At 28.0% G+C, this 13,183-nt stretch overlaps 1 long non-coding RNA gene across 1 annotated transcript in view; it reads right to left on the bottom strand.

Annotated features, from left to right (window-relative positions):
- Window positions 1-704: 704 nt before the first annotated feature.
- The window catches only part of LOC142322966 (uncharacterized), a 51,268-nt gene continuing 38,789 nt past the window's right edge, over window positions 705-13,183 (bottom strand). The window contains exons 2-4 of the long non-coding RNA XR_012755978.1: window positions 12,275-12,440; window positions 11,250-11,380; window positions 705-863 (exon numbers count right to left, since the gene is read on the bottom strand). This is a non-coding gene — a long non-coding RNA (uncharacterized LOC142322966). The remainder of the gene's footprint in view (window positions 864-11,249; window positions 11,381-12,274; window positions 12,441-13,183) is intronic.

Genomic DNA, 13,183 nt, shown 5'->3' with positions numbered 1-13,183 from the left:
AATAGTTCATTACATTTTGTTTTTTTTGTGCATTCAAAAACAATGGGATTACTATGACATAAATAACAGCCAATCTCATTGTATCTTCGTTGATATTTAATCTGCTTTGCGTGCTTTATGCTTACGTACATACATGGTTATTCTGTTCTGCCGAGTCTTCAGTTTCCTGATTGATTTAGATGATTAGGATGATTTAGGATGATTTAGTCTTCTAAATCATCCTAAAAAAAAAAACAATTTTGAATATTTTTACTCTTTTCGTAGATGCATTTGTGTATATATATGTTAAATGGCATACAGGGAAGATGAAGTGTGTTAAAAACATGTTTTTATAATAAACTTAACTTTTATGATAACATGCCAACCAGTACACAGAGTTTTGATTACTAGTATTTGCAAGTGACAACTTTTTGATATATCATGCTAGTTTTTGAGGTACATCAGTTGGGAGTAAACAGATATAATTCTGTGTAGTTTTTACTGTGTTATGCATATAATTTTCTTCTATTTTTACTATTGTTTCAAGAGTAGAAAATTATTATTATAAAAAAGGCATATTCTGTAAAATTTTAATAACCTACTTTTGGCACTGTTCACAAGGAATAGAACCACAATAAAATGTAAAAATGAAATAACAATATTTTACATAATAAATTTGAAATAATAAGATTACTTGTTAAATATTGTAATGTATACATCTGCATAATTTGTTTTAGATTTAATAAGGCAACAATCCTGTAGAGAAGGTGGAGACTTCCAACTTGGAATGGCTTCTGATGCCTTCCACTTTCATTCTTCAAAAAATGACGAATGACTCTTTATCTCTTGGGCCTCTGTACTGATGGAATTCACCATCACAAACGCTAGACATAGGGAAAAATAATCAACATGAGTAAAATAGAAAGTGACAGTCATGTACTTTAAAAGTAATTTTTCTGTTTTCATCACCTAGAACTAGCAAAAACAAAAAACAAACTATACAAACAGGCATGCCAAGCCAAACTTATTAGTGAAATATTCAGACTTACAATTAACAACTTCACTCTGTACACCAGAACTGACCCCCATAGGGGAAGACACCCTCTGCCTCCTCTGTTCTTAGCCCTTATGGCTTTAGTGGAAGTCATCTTCAAAACCTCGGCTTTTGACATATTCCAGTCCACCTTGTATAAATACTTAAATTGTTGAATTAAGATGCATGGCCTTTATTTATCAACAACACAGTTGATAACATCATTGCATTATTCAATTTCATTAATAAAATATTTTCAACCGAATGAAAGATCATTAAAATTAACTTAAATGTATATAAAAATTATGTCGGTTTAGATGTGTAGTTTAGTGTGACCCATTTTACTACTAAGTTTTAAACTGCAGCGGTACTTTTCAGTATCAAGGTCACAAAATTTTTTTTTTGGTAACAAGAATACATACATATATATATTTTTTTTAACACTATAAAAGTGATCATGACACATACAAATCTTTCGACCAATTTTCCATGAATATATCAAAGCTGCACGGAACGAATATAATTGATAAAACACTATATTACTATATATTTTATACTTAAGTTATTTATACATTATTCTCAGTAATTATAATTAATTTATTGTGTAAAAACATAGTGTAAATCATGGATATGAAAAGTCCACACAATTAAAGTAAATCTTATTAATATACGAACAAGAAATACGGCTCTAATAATTCACCCACAATTTCTTGGAAAAGATGCTAACAGTTTCAACATTAACAAAATCTACATAACTAAATAGCATTTTTGAATATTCCTGGCATTTATTTACAACAAACAATTTAATTCGATCTCTTACTAATGATAAATAATAAATCTTTTTCCTATGAAGTCACACCTGAACAAGAGATAAATATTAAAAATTAAAATCCCTGACTGCCAAAAAAAAACATTGCTGACAAACATTCCTGGTTATTATAGGATAATTAAAGAACATGCAGGTAACAATTTTGTATATATTATAATTTTTTTAAAAATTATTTAAACATATATATATATATATATTATTATTATTATTATTATTATTATTATTATTATTATTATTATTATTATTATTATTATTATTATTATTATTATTATTATTATTATTATTATGCTTTTACGGCCAACATGGGACCACTTAAGTCAATTTTAGTTGGATCTTTTCTGAGAAAAGAGTGTTATTTTACTCTTCCGAGCTGCCCAGTATTTCTTCATCCGTTCAGATCTTGCTTTCTTTTCTTCATCCGTAAACACCCTCTTCGTTGTATTTTGTTGTTTGTCTGTCTTTTGTTTAAATCTAATGCTTTTGTCTTTTAGCTTTGTAATTATTCCAGTTTTATTCTGTAGGTCAGTCAGGGAAATTCCCAATTCTTTCATATCTTCTCTAATTTCTTTGATCCATCCTACTTCTAGCTTTTGGAACCAGAGCTTTTCAATGATATTTCTTGACGGTCTTGTTTCCGGTGTCCTTATGAGATGACCAAAGAAAGAGATTCTTTTTTTCCGCATAGTATCAGTAACAGGCTCTATTTCTCGATACACCGCCTCATTTGGCACAATCCACCATCGGCCTTCTTTTTGGTGTTTTTTATTGATACACGTTCTGACAATTCTCCTCTCTATTTTCAGAATTTTTTCAATTTGGTTTTTCTGAGTGATTTTGAAAAGGGTCTCGCTTCCGTAGGTGACTTCTGGCTGAACTACAGTTTTATAATGTTTAAGTTTTGTTTTAGCAGAAAGGCATTTTTTGTTATATGTTGACCGAGTTAATTTTTGGGATTTAATCATTTTATTTGTCCTGTTTTGCCATGTCATTTTTTCATTTAAATTATAAGTTATTATTTCCCCTAGATATTTAAATTGTTTTACTATTTTAATTTTCTGATTGTTTACCGTAATGTGCTCTATTACCTGAGGATCTATGGCCATTAGTTCAGTTTTTTCGAAAGATATGAAGCCCTATCTTTTGTGCTAGGTTTTGAAGGCTCCTGATTTGTGTTTTGGCTTCTTGAATATTATTTGCTAAAAGAGCGAGGTCATCTGCAAATCCCAGGCGATTTAGTGTGATGGAGTTTTTCTTAGTACCCATTTTTATATTTTTGGGATTTATTTCATACCATTTTCTCATGACAAATTCAAGGGCGCAGTTAAAAAGGAGTGGTGAGAGGCCGTCTCCTTGCCACAATCCAGTTTTTATATATATATACACATATTTATAAGGCCTATGACACTCTCTATAATACTGTAATATAAGGATTCCATTCCAAAGTCATACATCTAAATCAGTTCGGCCGTTGAGTTGCTACAGTGCAACAAACATACATACATACACCCTAAATATATTACACTCCTTTTTGGGCAGTCGTGTAACAAATACCCTATTTGAATTTTGAAAACTGGAAGATTGGTTGTAAAGACACAACAATATTTCTGAATGATCATGATCTGTTAGATCAAGTGTGTGCCTGATGCGTGCTAAAGTTAGCCTTCAACAAAAGTTAACCTACTAACAAATACCCCGTTTGAATTTTGAAAATGGGACAACTGTTTGCAGAGATATTATAAGAGCATCCCATTGCACATCCCAAAAGGTACCCTGTTTGCTACCAGTTAATGATATGATTGGTCTAGCGTTGCACGAGGTGCTCGCATCACCTTACCACTCCAACTCCACATGCAGTCCCCGTGGGAAGCCCATTATTATTTAACATAATTTTTTTAAATTTATTTAATATTATTTTATTTTATTTTATGTTAATATTTATATTTTATTTATATTTTATTTTATATTACTTTTATATTTTAATTTAATTCTATCATTTTTGTAATATTATTCGTTCGATTGATTCAAATCATTCAGTTCAAACCCAGCTAACACATTGATAGAGGCTCACAGTTCATTAATTCAATTCATTAAAGTTTGTGCTTCAACTGGCAAATCTTCACTACTACATATATATATTGTATTGTATTAAATTTTATTTTTTATATATTTAAATTTATTATACTTTAATTTTGAGTTTCATATGTAATTCAACACTACATATTTTACTAAAAAAAAAAATTTACAACTGAAGATGTGGGTTGCCACGAAGAGCTTTTGTAGAAATTGTATGAAAAATAAGGTGAGTGTCACTTTATTTTATTCAATTCTGTATTTGGGTGGATAAAGTTGAATCTATTTTATATATACAATAATTATTAGAGTACAGAGGTGATATGGGTCTTGATAGATCGACTTTAGGAAAAAAAAATATATATATATATATATATATATACATTTTTATATAGCTTATGACATTCCCAGTAACATAAGGATTCCAACGTGGGGTCCTACATCTAAATCAGTTCAGCTGTTGAGTTGCTATAGTGGAACAAACATACATACAAGAACATACACCCCAAACACATTAAACTCCTTTTTGGGCAGTCATGTAAAAAATAAAACAAAATAGTTTTTAAAAGATTTTTAAATGAACAGAAATTTAGAAAAAAATCATTACTGAACTAGAAAATTCTATTTTAATGAAAAATATATATATTAAAAACACTGGATAGTTAAAAAAAAAATTTTTTTGTAAAGTTAACAAAAATTAACCCCCTTATATGGTGATATAAATTGCAAATAATTCTCTCTAGGGTGTGTGTCACTTATAAACAAAAATTAAAAATATATATTCTTTTTAATAAGTTAAAAAAGTATGTATAAAAAATATAACAAACAAATTTTAACAGAAATATATAATAAGGTTTTAATGTAAAAAAATATTATGTGAAAGTCAGTTTTAAACTTAGGAACAGGTGTGGTAAATCGGCTATAACAAGCCGGTACACACAGGCTGATATAAATAACAGTATTATTTGCCATATAAAACTTTAATTTTTAGGGGTGCAATTATATTTAGAAAAAAATAAATGTAACATAAAAACTTACATTTACATATGATATTTAAATTCTAGGGGGACTAAAAATCTAAAGTGAATTTATTAAGGCCAAATTTTTCACTAACATCAATGTATGTAGAAGAGAATCTGTAGAACGAAATAATATTTTGGCCAGAATGAAGATGATGAAATTGTAATGGTCAGTTCAGGTAAGTACAAGATCGTTTTCAAGAATTTTTGCCGAAAAGGAGAGAACCTGATGATCATGTCTGATTTCAACAAGCACCTTTATAATTAAAGAAAAAAAAAATTTCTGGGAATATTTTGATGACAGAGATTTTTCTGCTATATAAATTTCAACTTGCACTTCAATTAGCCCCTATTGTTTTCTTCAGCGATATCTTAAAGCAAATAATTATCTTGAGAAGTTTTATCTCTCAATTTTATCTTATTTTAAATCAGAAATAATATCTAGGGTGATATAAAAGATAGTTCAGAAACTGACTTTCATGAAAATAAATACAAACAAAATGGCAATTCAATCTAACTTATTATTATTATTATTTATTCTGAAATTCAGTTTAGTGTCATTTGAATCTAGGTTATTACAGGGTAGCATTATTTCAAAATAACTTTGTTATTTTAAAAGTTTACAGTTTTAAATATTTTGCTGATAATTATCTAATTAATAATTAATTAATTATTATCTAATTTATAAATTATTATCGTGCAATCATTCTTACAACTGTTAGATATAAAATCAATAGTTAAAGAAAAATCACTGGGGGGAAAAATTCCAATATAAATGAGCAAAACATTTAATATAGAACAAATTATTTTCAGATAAAACAACTTTGTTACGTTAATGATTTCTAACACTAATAGTTTTAATATTTTTTAATGTTCAAAGTAATTTCACAGCAATAAATTTATGTTAAAAAATCAGATTTATTTTAATGGTTTCCTTTCATGAAATATAGTATTTTTAGAACTCCTTTTTAACACAAGCATTTAACTAAAACTGTTTGTGTGGTTTGTGTGTGTGAACATGAGTATTACTTGGAAGTATTATAAACAGGCAAACAGTAAAGAAATATGTAGAAAAACATAAGAACACATATTGTTCACTTTGTAAAAGATGCAGTCATAAAAATTTGCAATAACTGAATAAACCAGCAAATACTAATAGAAATTACTATGTTGAAATACCAATAAAATATGTTATGAGCTCACTCAAATCCAATTGGTGATCTGAACAAAGTTTTTTTTCAGTTCTGCATTCAACCACATAAAACTAATAGATATATACAACACATAAAAGTTGGAAACAACTATCAAGGAGAATTCTTAACAAGTGCAAAAGAGAATAAAAGGAGCAAATAATTGTTAGAAAAATCAGCAGAGGGGAGAATTTAAGAGATATAAGGAGTTCAGCATTTAAACTAAAGAGTAAAAGGCATACTAAGATATAATAAAACCTTATCACTTTACAAATGTGCCAATTAAAAACATATAATACTAACATTAGAAGTGTTTTCTCTTCTATTAGATTCAATGTATTTTGACAATAAAAAAAAATTAAAATAATAATGCTGATGTCATTAACAGTGGCAGATTAAAAAATTGTTTTTTTAGTTTAATTTAATTTGAATATAAATTATGTGAATGTATTCTCAAAATAAAATTATCAAAGGAAATAGATAAAAGTTAAGAAAATATTTGTATTCAACTTCATATGAAAATTGAACACTGACATTTATTCTTAATTATGTTACAAAAAAAGGTAAAATCTTCAAAAACTCTATATCTTGAATACAGTGTAAAGAATCACTATATTTTATTGTTTTCTTTTATTGTGATATTTGACAGTCTAAAACACATTTCGAGGCAATTAAAGTTAATCATTTTGTCCTGTATGATCTCAGATAACCATATAAAACAATGCCATTAATTAAACCTCAGCAGCAATGGGATTAAATTCAATTAAAATCCACCTAAACTGAATTGAATGGCACTTTTTAAACATGTGTAAAAATATGAACTCTGTATACGGGCACTGGAATCAGTGGACACAAGGACTGAGAGGAAAGTCATGCATATCATTATAACTAAATGAATAAAACTGATATGGATTAGTATAATACAGTCCACATCCAAATCATGTACTATGAAAAAGATTCTGGGATGAATAAGAAACAGAACACTGAGAAAACAGACATTAATGAAAGGGATGATCGATCATTTTCCACCCGACTCATTTAACTCAGTAAATTTTCTTCTTCAATAAAATTCTTGCAATTTTTTTTTAATCTACTCAGGTTTCATTCAAAGATTAAAAAAAAAAATATGAATGTTAGTGGAAAATTATCGCACTAACCTTTAGAATTAAAGTTTTACAAAAGCAAAGGAGGCATGAATTTACCCAATATAGATGTCAGACATCACAGTTAGGCTGTTCTATCTACTGACTAGGAAATAAAATCTCTGGACATACATCACTGATTACTTAATAAAAAAAAACAGCCATTCACCAGATGCTTCTAGAAAGGACCAGCACGATACTGCAGATAGTGGCCGATACATTTCTCACGATAACTATTCAAGGAAGAAGAGAATAGAGTAAAGAAATGTGGAAGGTAGAGGAAAAGGACAATCAGTTTGCAGAAGAACTGCCTTTGATCAAGATGGATCAAACAATTTATCACCTTACCGACTACTACTCATTGCTGATCTTACTCTGCTTAGATAAAAAGTGTATTTATTCAGAAAGGGGTAAAACCAAAATAGAAAAAGTTTAATTATGTCAATAAAATGGACTAAATAGAGATCATTGAAGCAAATGGCAGATATCCATGTTCATTAATTATTATTTTAAAAAAAATCATGTCATTTTTGAGGATACCTTATACAGACAAGTGAGATCCTAGCAAATCCATATCTTATACATTAAAAAAAGTTGATCTGAAAACTTATTTCCAGACTGTGTGAGTATTCTACTGGATGGATCGGGCTGTTTTTTTTATTCTGCTTAGAATATCATCAAGCTTTATCGGACCCAAAACTGAATCTTTCTGAGAATCCCTCAAAAAATCCTCACTTATTACATAACTGAGGAATGTTTCGAGGTTATTACCGCAGGAAAATCATTTTGAAGGTCTGTCAATGCTTGATGACATACCTGTTGCCCATTCCAAGCAGAATAAAAAAAATCAACCCGATCAGTGAGAACATCTGGATGAACTGGAAATTGGTTTTGAACATGCATTTTACTTTTGTAGGAAAGGAAAGGAAAGAGAAAAACAAGGAGATTGGGAGCAAGACGTGTTGTAAATGGAATAGGTTGTTAGCAGATTTTTTAAATATATACATTACTTTGTAATAATAACAATGCGAGCGGCAAGAAGCCACTAGTTATCAATATACTTCACTTATGTAAAAAAATTAACATTTTGTTTAATATTTTTTTAGTCTATAATGACTAATTCTTGAAAAAAACGTAAGTCCAAAAAATCTTGTTCAAATGAGCAATTAAACCAAATGCATCATTACAAATAATTGCCTTTTAAAAAATCATTTTTTTTCTTTCAACTAAGCTTCTAATTCATACACAAAGCAAGAAACCCAAACAAGAAAATAGAATTAAAATGAAAATTATGAAAAGTAAGATTTATCAAAAATGGAAAACTGAAATAATTATCGATTGAGAAAATAAATCTTTAAAAGTACTGAAAAAAATTAATAATTAATGTGATGATTTAAAGTGCATTATTCTGAATAAATCAATCTGAAAATAATTACAAAAATAAAGGCAACTTTAAAAATATATAAAATAAACATAAGGCAAAAGATTGATAAAAGGTTTTACTATAGATATACATTCTTTAAAATCATTTAATGTTTATTTTGAAACGCACAATAATATGTTTATAACACTACACAGAAGAATGATATATTATATAGATTTGTCCTTTGTAGCACAAATTCCATCAGAACAATTTCCAGTCTGTTCCACAACATAAACCCTGAACTTCCTATTAACGTGGTTTATTTAATTTTTCCCATTTTAATGACTGTATTCTCCATTTTATTAATTTTTTGTTTGTAAACTACACCATTATCAAATAATATGTCACTATACAGCACTTCCCTTACGGCATCGCATTAAAAATTACTATACATTTAACTATATCTAGGATTCCCAGTAGGAAGAATGTTATGGTGACAATTGCATATTAACATTACTAAAGTAGGAGAAAAATTTTCCAAGATATAAAATAGTTTTTAATTGGTTTCCGATTAGAAAACTTCACTGTTCTTTTTTGTACATCCTATGTTAAATATCTAAATCCATTCACACACATCCAATTCTCTTTTTTTTACTTCACAATGAATTTTACTATTCAATACTTCTTGAACTTAAAAAAAATGATACATCGCTTCTCATAATTTTCATTTTCTAATGATTAAAGATGATCAACTCCCAAAAATGATATAAAAAAAAAATCTAACAAAAAATGTGGGAGTCACAGTCAGTACTTACACAAATGTTAACACAGATAGTACAACCAACAAACGAGCTGTACAAGAAAGTACTTTCTGACATTCCACAAAATAATTAAAATTAGTAGAGCCAATATTATCTAACTTAGCATGTTGGCTATAGAATATACACAGCATTTAGTCAGCTCTAGTATGTTTTATTACTAGGGAAAACTACCCGTTTAGTCAATTCCACACTTGTAAACATGCCTCAATCTAACCTACTTTAATCAACAGTACAGTTGTTTTTGTTCCACATTAGAAACTATCTACCCTCCAGGACACGTATTATATCAGAGAATGTAATATAATGTGAATCTATTAAAACAAAATAAAAAGCTACTCTTTTGTTTGCTTTTTTAGTGCACTAGATGTGAGAATAACAAAAAAATTAGATGAAAGAATAATTAGTGCTAGATGAGGAATTAAATATTACACGATTACCACAAAAATTGTTTTTTTTTCAAAACTGACATTTTGAGGACAGCATATTCAGCCAGTTATAATAACACTACTACAATGGTAATAACAGTAAATTATTATCCAAAGAATCGTTAGGTAAATGAAGTAGTTAAATTAAAATATTTACTGCTCATTAAATATTGGATATTGTACATAACAAGTTGTCAAGTCAGTACACGAGGTGGACCAAGCACCATGTTCTGACTATCTTATTTTTTCAGATGTTTTTACATCTGGAATGATTTTATTTACGAAGAAGTAGATTGTAGTACTATCAGAAAGCAGGAAGCAATATTTTACCTCAAAAACAAAAAAAAAAGTAAAAATAAAATCATCTTCAGGACAACTTTTACAAATTTCGGCCAGCAGTCAACATATTACTCCAAATAAGGCAGTGTTACTGTTGAAATTAACAACTTTACTTTAATTGAAGAAATATGATTTTTCTCAATATTGCATTATAAAAAAAGTTTAAAAATTGAATCTATTTTTGGACTTGTTAATTAATATATTTTTGATATTGCATATACAAGATATATATATCACATGTCTTCAAGGAAAAAATTCAATTAGAGAACAGTTAAAATTCCACTTAAATGATTTCAAAATGCGGTTACTGGTAAGAAACCTTCTAGTTAAAATAAATTTAATCGTATTAAAACACTAGCCAAGAATATTAACAGATTGTGTTGTTTGTAGTTACAATTTGTTCTTGTACTTAATTTTAACACAGTGAATTTATGTGGTGATGATAAAACAAGATCAGAAATATTTTCTCCATAATCAATCTTACTTTTACTCGACTCTTAAAAACATGATTTTGAATTTTACATTTAATGATCTATCTCTTTTTTTAATATAGAGTTAAAACACAACTATGACTACACAGTTATTTTTAGACAGCTGAAAAAATCTTTACACCACATTTTAAAAAAAATAAGAAAGATACATTATATTCAGATAAATAAGTTGTCTAGATAATTCAATGCAAAGAATATTGGCCTCAAACGTAGTACAGTCCATACTGTTGATTTTCTGATTTCAATATTCAGATATAACTACATTAACTTTTCAATAAACATAGGCTGAGCATTTTCCCCAACCAAAAAAAAAAATTAATTCAAAACACTAATTTAAATATAATTCTGTAAACAGTTTAAAATTAAAGTTTGGAAGATTATAACCAAACTAACCTCTGGGACAGGAACACTGTTAAATCATTATCATTATTATTTTATTCGCCAGCCTAATAAAACATTTTATCAGCGAATCAAAATTTAATAACAAAAAATTATTATAGTTTTATTTATTATTTCACCGGTGTAGTAAATAATAAAATTGAACTTACCTTCCTGATGTTGAACGTATTCTGCATGTTACGTTCCCTCTACCAGCATTCTTAGCATTAACTGTTATGCAATACTCTTCTCCACTCACAACTGTCTTCTGAATACCTTCTGTTATTTTACATTTTTCTGCCTACAATAGAAAAATATTCACTTAAAAAATATATAAAATGAAATGTCCAACATTAATATACTTAATTTTTTTTTTATATATATAAAATTCATCTAATTTGTGAACATCATTTCAATAAAAATAATTAATTACTATTCCTTTTATCCCTTTGCAAAAAAAATTAAGTTCTCAAATTATGTAAAGGAATATTGCTTTTATACATTTGATCAGCACACTGGTAGCTATTTCTAATTAGATTGATCATCTTTGATCACTTTAACAGATCAGTTGTATTAATGTGACAGCTAGTATTACTTCCTAAAGCCTAAATAAACAACCCTAATCCACAAACCAGATCACTTAATATTCCAATAGAAAACAAACAAAGAAAACAAAACCAATGAAGCTAAAATAGTAAAAGTAATGTTACATCATCATTTTAAAATAATGATAGAATCATATTAATAAGTTTCAGAGAAGACAAAAAACTGTTTACATTAAGAAAAAGGATTTTAAAACAGATAAAGTAAATTAAGTATTTTTTTAAAAAAATCACATTTTAGTCATTTTTTAACACATTTTTGATCCAATGAACAGATTACAATCATTGGCTATAATAACTAACAAACAAACAAGTTGTAATTACCTAAACAGCATGATGAAGCTTTATATATTTTTTTAATTATTAAAGTTGTTAATAACACTTTTTCAAATTACATAGCATTATGTCTCCCTCACACCTGCATTGTAACAGAAAATCTGTATCTTCACTTGCTTTACTCTATTTAAATTGACAACAGCAACAATACATCTGTTTTCCATTTGAAAAGGTGCTAAAATATAATAGATAGTAACTGTAATAACCAACAATCTTCTAAAAATACCAAACAGAAGTTGTTTAATAAAAGTACATACACTGCCTGTGGTAAAAGCTTGGACTTGCACTGGTGATTGTGGAATCTCTTCTCCACCATATTTTACTGTCACCTGATAACGCCCACAATCATCTGGAACATATCTTGTTGTAAATTTTCCATCTTCACTTTCAACAACTTACTTTACGTGGATATCCATCTGGTCCCTGTAATAAATAGCAAACATTATTATTTTAAGAATTACTTCTGCTTAAACACAAATTATAGTTGCTTTAAAAAAAAAAAAGATATGACAACTTTTCAGAATTATTATTCGATTTAGAAATCCTCATTTCATCAACATAAACTGAAACTGTACTACTATACATGAAATAAACATGACTTATCAAAAATTTAATAATTTGCCATAAAACCTCAGATCATGATTTTTTACATAAGCTAGAAATTTGTTCAAGGAAATTGGGCTGATGGAAGTAGGAAGGTTAGAATACAAGATCTAAGTCCTTGTTACCCATTACAATAAAGGAGACAGAGCTCTAACACCTCAATTAAAAGAATAAATACTTCACTTTTATTTTCGTAAAGATAAAATATCATTCAGAATTCAAAAATAAAATAACTTTGGAAAAACAAACATTAAACTAAAAGAAATTTGTGAAGTACTAAAACACAGACTTCTTTGAAAAAAAATTTGCTCAATCAATAAAATATGAAGTTCTCTGGAATACAGACTCATCTAGATTGCTGTCTGTTATAATTCATTAATATTAGTTATGTTTTTAAAGACTTGGCTCACAAGGTTTGAGTTTTAGTAGTAGCATACACTGTATCAACACAATAAAAAGTACAATTCCAGATGTGTTACAAATTCCAGATGATACTACAATAACAAAAATATCAAATTCATCTCGCATTTATGTAGCAAGATGATACTGTGTTTATTTTTACT

This window comes from Lycorma delicatula, chromosome 4 (assembly GCF_047948215.1).
Source record: "Lycorma delicatula isolate Av1 chromosome 4, ASM4794821v1, whole genome shotgun sequence".
NCBI lineage: Eukaryota > Metazoa > Arthropoda > Insecta > Hemiptera > Fulgoridae > Lycorma > Lycorma delicatula.
The sequence above is the reverse complement of the archived record's forward strand: the minus strand, read 5'-3'. Positions and strand labels throughout refer to the sequence as shown.